Here is a 6,248-nt window from a genome sequence, read left to right on the forward strand (position 1 = left end):
TCCAAATGTATGGGTAAATCATTGTAATTATTAACTCGCAGCTATGGTTGCTATCTTGAGACCCAGGACAAGGAGGGAAAATGAGGTATAAATAAATGATTACCATCATGATTGCTACTTATTATCACTTCAATAGCCATGGCCATTGCTTTCTACCATTGCAGTGGAAGCTTGCTGCTGCTGCTATCATGCGTAGCCAAGCCCACCGAGAGATCAAAAAAATTCCATCCGAAAACACTTGGCTTGACTTCAGCCTGGAAACAGCTGTGCTACTGCAGACTAATGGTGTAAATCTTCTCATTCTTGATTCTATCCTGCAAGGAGAAATAATCTCCAGCATTTTCTTTCTGCCAAGTGCTTGTGGATCAGAGTGTGGAAAAATGACTATTCTGATGCATAGTTTATAGAACCTGCCAACTATTATGGCCATTTGCCTTGAAACTTTGCCTTGACAGTTGTCATCAAAAGAGGAACTTTTCCAAACATTTCAAAACATGCCACGAATGGAAACCAAGCTGGCCACCAGAAGCCAGCTACCAAAGGACTTTAACGTGCCTTCAAAATAGGGCCACATTCATAAGGCAGTTCAATATGATTTTAACTCAGAATGCATCTACACAGTAGAATCAATGCAGTTTGACCCCACTTTAACTGCCATAGCTCTGTGTTATGAAAACATGTGAGTTGCAGTTTTACGTGGCATTTAATCTTCTTTGCAAAAGAGTGCTGGTGCCTCACCAAGGTATAAATCCCAGGATTCCATAGTATTGAGGCATGACAGTTAAAGCGGTGCCAAACTGTACAAATTCCACAATATAGATGCAGCCTTCAGAAAGGCTGTATGAATCAGCCTGTATAATCCAGGTGCTTTATTCCTGATAAGTATGCACATAACTATGTTTTTTCTTTGCCAGTTGAACAGGGAGTTTCCAGAATTAAAATGTTCAATTAAGTATCTGAATCTAGAGAACAAATACAGAATGAAATGGAAAAAGTTCCACTGGCAGTACCTCCTTTGTTCGTGTTGTGTGTAACGTAAGGGAAGAAAGGAATGTAATGTCCTAAATGGAGAACATCTGGTATCTATTCAGAGTAAAGCCACATTGTAGATTTGTAGCAGAGATTTTGTAAAGATTCCAAATATTTGGAAAAAGCATGCTTCACTGTGTTAACAACTATATATCTAACTAAATTACATGTACTGTGAAACGTGATTAGCGTCCTTACAGTGGTAAACCATGTGAGGAAATGGCAGGGGTTTAGTCATCCCCTTAGGGGTAAGATCATAGCTCAGTACAGTACGACTTCTACGTCTGTGGGACTGATACATGTGGCCTCATTAACCTGTGTCTAACAAAGTATGCCTTCTCTACGCATTTTCTAGATCCTCCAGTGCAACTCTATGGCAATCTTCTGACAGAGGTTCTTCATTCAATAGGATTTATTGTTACCTACATTTTGTGTATCCACTTGCAGTCCAGGTACACAGATATGGGGGGGGGGGGGGTTATACTTTAGTACAGTGTACATAAAATGCAGAGGTGGAATCTGTACATGTTATCCAGTGGAGTTATTCTAGCACATGTCTTTTTTAGCCATTGTAGAAGGAGAAATTCACCACTTCCTTCATGTAACAACTGCTACCCACTGGAAATCTACCTTATCTCTGTGTTCCCTCAACATGGTCATTTAGTGAGAAGTTGAAAGAATGGGCATGACACATGTCCGAGAAGATGCTTTCATCATTGTATATCCAGCCCAGTTCTTGACTCCTACCTCCTGCTCTCCATTGGCTGAGTAGCTGACAGAGGGAAGATAGAAGATGGAGCAAAGTTTCATCTGTGAAAAACTTGGTGACTAAAAGTTGGCAGGTGTCCCATCTCCCCATGTGGGACCCTGGTCCTCATCTCTAGTGTTTCATTATGCACTTACATTAATTAATTAACTTATATCTAGTTGGTCATCTTGCTATAATTTCCACTAGTTCTAACAACACTATCAAGGGATTGTAGGAGATATAGTCCCACATCTGGAAGGCCACTGGTGTCTGTGCCTACTTTATATAATATCACTATATAATTTCACAATTAATATCCAAAGTAATGTAGGATGGCTTCAGATGTGAGTAAGCAAGGAAAATATAGGCAGCTGTGTTCAGGGACATCTTTCTAGAATTCATTACTTTACTTCAATAGTTCCAAATTTTTCATCTTCCAAATGTTTTGAACTTCAACCCCAAGAATTACTGACAATTGGCCAAGCTGGTTGGGGTATCTGGGAACTGAAGTCCAAAACTTCTGAAGGACCAGAGTTTGGGAACCACTGCGTTGCAGCTTCCCAGAAGAGTGAAAGTAGGTACCTTTGTTTGCCACCTACTCCAAGAACAGAGTGCACAAGTAGGAAGTTTACTTCCCATTGTGTATAAAATAAACACAACAAAACAATAACACATATAACAAGAAAAATGGAACACATATTGTTTATTTTTTAATTTCTTAATTCACTGTATATACTGTTTGATTACATAATTTTTAAACACTATAAACAAGCTACTATTATGGGCTCTGGATCAAAATAGAAGCATCAAAAGCTGGTCTTGGTTGGCTTCTTTTAATTTCACATTTTTCCTCCTTCAGAAATGTACTTTGTAAAGCATTAGATGGATACAATACAGGTGGGCTGCACTGCTCCGTTGCCATGGCTGTTTTCCCTCTTTCTTCCCTCCTGCTCCCTTTTTATTGAGTTTTGAATGTGACAGAAAAATAGTGGTAAATGGGAGGGCTCCCTTCATATGTTTGTGAAAGCCATTTAGTGTCCAAAAATCAAGTACTGTGCCATCTCCACCTACATAGCTGTACACACACAGAGGAAGACGATGGACTCACATGCATGTCCTACACACAACATCGCAGATGGCACCACTTGATGCATCTAAACATATCCAGGAATGCCCCACTGGGCCCCGTGATCTCCCCAGGCATTGCTCACATTCCCCATCCAACATCATTTTGGAGGGCAACACATAAAGGCAAGAAAGGAAACACCATTAACAGGGATGAGCAAAGTGTAGCCCACAACACACATGCAGCCTTTCTGTGGACTCTGTGCCCTGTTAAACATAAATTGCCCCTGAATGTTCACATTTTCAAATGTGGGGACATTTTCACCACATTTATCATAAGAAATTACTTGTTTTACAAACATAGAGTAGGAAGAGACCACATGGGCTATCCAACCCAACCTCCTGCCATACAGGAACACACAATTGTGTAGATTAGTGAAGATATTGTTGAAGAGTTTGGGTGGCTAATGTAGCTGGGAACACATTTGCCTCTCTCCTTCTGCTTTTTAAAGCTTTCTTTCTTTCATTTTTTATGCTGCGTTCCAGCATCCATCACCAACAGCATCATTCTTCTAAAAACTCCTGGAGCAAGTCGGGCGCACTGTAATTGGAGCATTTCAACATGCATGTTATTGAACAGAGCATCACGAGTCTTTGCTTTTACAAAACCATCCTTCATTTTCCTACAGAGATGAGAAGGGGAAAAACAGAGGTCTTTTATAATCATTTATATTGGTTATTCATTTAAACATTTAAGCGAGATTGGGGTGGGAAGAAGCTGCAGGGGAAAAAAGATTTCCCCTTTATAATAGATGCAGCTAATGTTCTGTTTTTGAGTAATTTATATTAATAATGATTGTCATAATGTTTTCATATATTTCAACAGCTTCAACAGCTTTATGGGGAAAATTGCTATTATTTCCTCTAGGGACTGGATTTATGGAAGAAACTGTAGCTTTCTAACTCAAAATACAGCAGGAAGGGAAAGCCATGATATAATACCATGGTCCAAATTGAGGGTGAAAGACCAAACAACATAAATTAGGCAATGTAATTGAATCACACCAGAAGTCAGAGGTCCTCTAACCATAACATCTGACTATGAATAACCTGACCATTGATCTCTGTTGGAAGACCCAAATAGTCTCCCTTTGAAACTGTATATTGAATAATTTTAAGTTGTGTTCCTGTACCCACATGAATCCCAATGTGGTTGTGTAAGAATTTTTATCTCAGTTCATTTCTTATAAATATTATTAAAACCCATATTTCATCATATTTGGGATGGAAAAATCATATACAGGAGAGGGGGGGGGAAGAAAGGCTCACCCATCCTTATCAGACCTTGGAAAAATTATTGTTTTGTACTACAACTCCCATAATTTTGCAGTGGCCATACTAGCTGTGGGATTCTTGTAGTTGCAGCTCCAAACCAAGTAACACTTCCAAGCTCTGATTCTGTCTTTTAAGGTTCATTTATTACAGTAGTGGTGTTTATGCATAGCACCTGCTCATTTCTCTTCCCCATTGACAATAAGAGGGGTTTAAAGTGTATCATTTGGATGGGTAAGCAAATGACAACATGCTGGAAAAAAGCAATTGGAAACATACCAGAGCGCTTATTGGCTACAGAATCTCCTCCGAGTCCAGCTGAGATTTTGCTGGGACTTTGTAAGGATTTCATAAATAATGAGCATTAAGATTTTGGTTTAGAACTCAGGAACAGCTGCTAAATTATCATTTACCAAGGAAGTGGAAAAGTAAACAGATTCCAGGACAAATGGATTGGCTCATGAAAGCACAAGACATTATGCACAGGCAGAAGTTAACATATTATATGCAAACTGGAAATGGTAAAAACATCAACATGACTTTGAAGGCTATTTGGAGTGCCTTCTTCAGTTTCTTGAACAGCTTAATGGAAGAGTGTAGAATGCAAGGTCATGAGCTTTGAACGTCATTAAATAATAATACAAAACACTAAAGCTTGGTAGAAAGAAAGCCAAGCACTTCTGAATTCCCACTGATTCCAGTGGGAAAGTAAAACACATGCTTACTCCTCTCCAATTAAAATAAATTCCTAATTTAATGGCTAAATTATGCCATTAAAGAATGGGGGAGAAAGTACTTATTATCTCAGGATGGACAATGTTTGGGGAGCAGGGACCTTATTGCCCATCTGAATTCACCAGTGGCTGCACTTCTCCAGGGAGTAGGGGAAACATTGCAACAAAAAAGTGCATTTACGTTCAATTGCTTTAGAGACATTTTACTTTTAATTTCTCAGTTTTGCTCCTCTGTCTCCCTCCACTTTTTAAGGAAGGTCTCAGCACTTCTGGCAAGCTTCCAGAATTGTGAATCTGCTTGAAGACAAGAGATTCAGGAGAAAACATTTCCTTTAGACACAAATGGCACTCTTAAAACTAAAATATCATTGCTATTTTTATGGTGATGAAGTGACCAGGTCTTGGAAGACCAAAAGGATGGGCAATGGCACAAGTGGTTCATATGTCATAGGCTTCTTCTCCTGACTAATGTGGCCAAAGCCATCCAAACAAATAATGATGTATCAACTGATGTGAACAATACTGATAGCCAGAGGCATTCTGAGGAAATTAAGATGCCTTTTGGTGCAGCCAGTTCGCCTACCAATTTTATTAAGAGTGCCTGGCCAACACTAAAACATCAACTCCACCACCACCTTATTTTTTAAAATTAGGAAAGATTATAGTACAAGCAGTGGTGAGTCTGTTGAGCTTATGGTCCTGGCATTTACCAAGTGCTGTTGCCAGTCCTTAAAGCAAATTCCAGGTTCAATCTCTGGCATCTACATTTACACAACTCCATAGCAGGTTATATAAACAGCCTTTCCTCAAGATTTGCTATGAGAATCAAAATCAGAATAAAAAATAAACCATTTCCTTTGTCCAGAGTAAACAATTATCATAGAGTTATGATTTTATAGACAGCCACCCACTCACACACCATAACTCTACTGTGGCCAAATATAACCCTCCTGGTTTTGAATCACATCCTTTAGGGCCCTTCTGGATAGGGCAGAAACACAGGAGGAAGTGGATTATTTTAACCCACTTCCTTCAAGATTTCTGTGCCCACCCCCAACCCAAAACCTGGACTTCCCCTTGGGGAATGGCATCCACCCCTCCTCCAGCCCCCCATTTTCCCAAAAAAAAAACCTTATCTGAGGGGCATGCCAGCAGTGCAGACCCCTCTGCATAGTACTTTTGATGCACAAAAATGATGTGTCAGGAGGGCAGGCCCCTCGGGTAAGTATTTTTAGTGGGAGAATGGGGACTGCGGGGGAGGGGTGTGTGCCCTCCTGCTCTTTTGGGCTCCAGGAGCCTGAAGAACCAAGATGGCTGTGGGGATTGTTTCCCGGATCTGC

General features: G+C 40.0%; 1 long non-coding RNA gene across 1 annotated transcript in view; it reads right to left on the minus strand.

Moving 5' to 3' along the window:
- Nucleotides 1–2,462: 2,462 nt before the first annotated feature.
- LOC103278157 (uncharacterized) overlaps nucleotides 2,463–6,248 on the minus strand; it is a 50,505-nt gene continuing 46,719 nt past the window's right edge. Inside the window, exon 4 of the long non-coding RNA XR_010004851.1 lies at nucleotides 2,463–3,525. This is a non-coding gene — a long non-coding RNA (uncharacterized LOC103278157). The remainder of the gene's footprint in view (nucleotides 3,526–6,248) is intronic.

Source organism: Anolis carolinensis, chromosome 3, assembly GCF_035594765.1.
Source record: "Anolis carolinensis isolate JA03-04 chromosome 3, rAnoCar3.1.pri, whole genome shotgun sequence".
In the NCBI taxonomy this organism is placed as follows: Eukaryota; Metazoa; Chordata; class Lepidosauria; order Squamata; family Dactyloidae; genus Anolis; species Anolis carolinensis.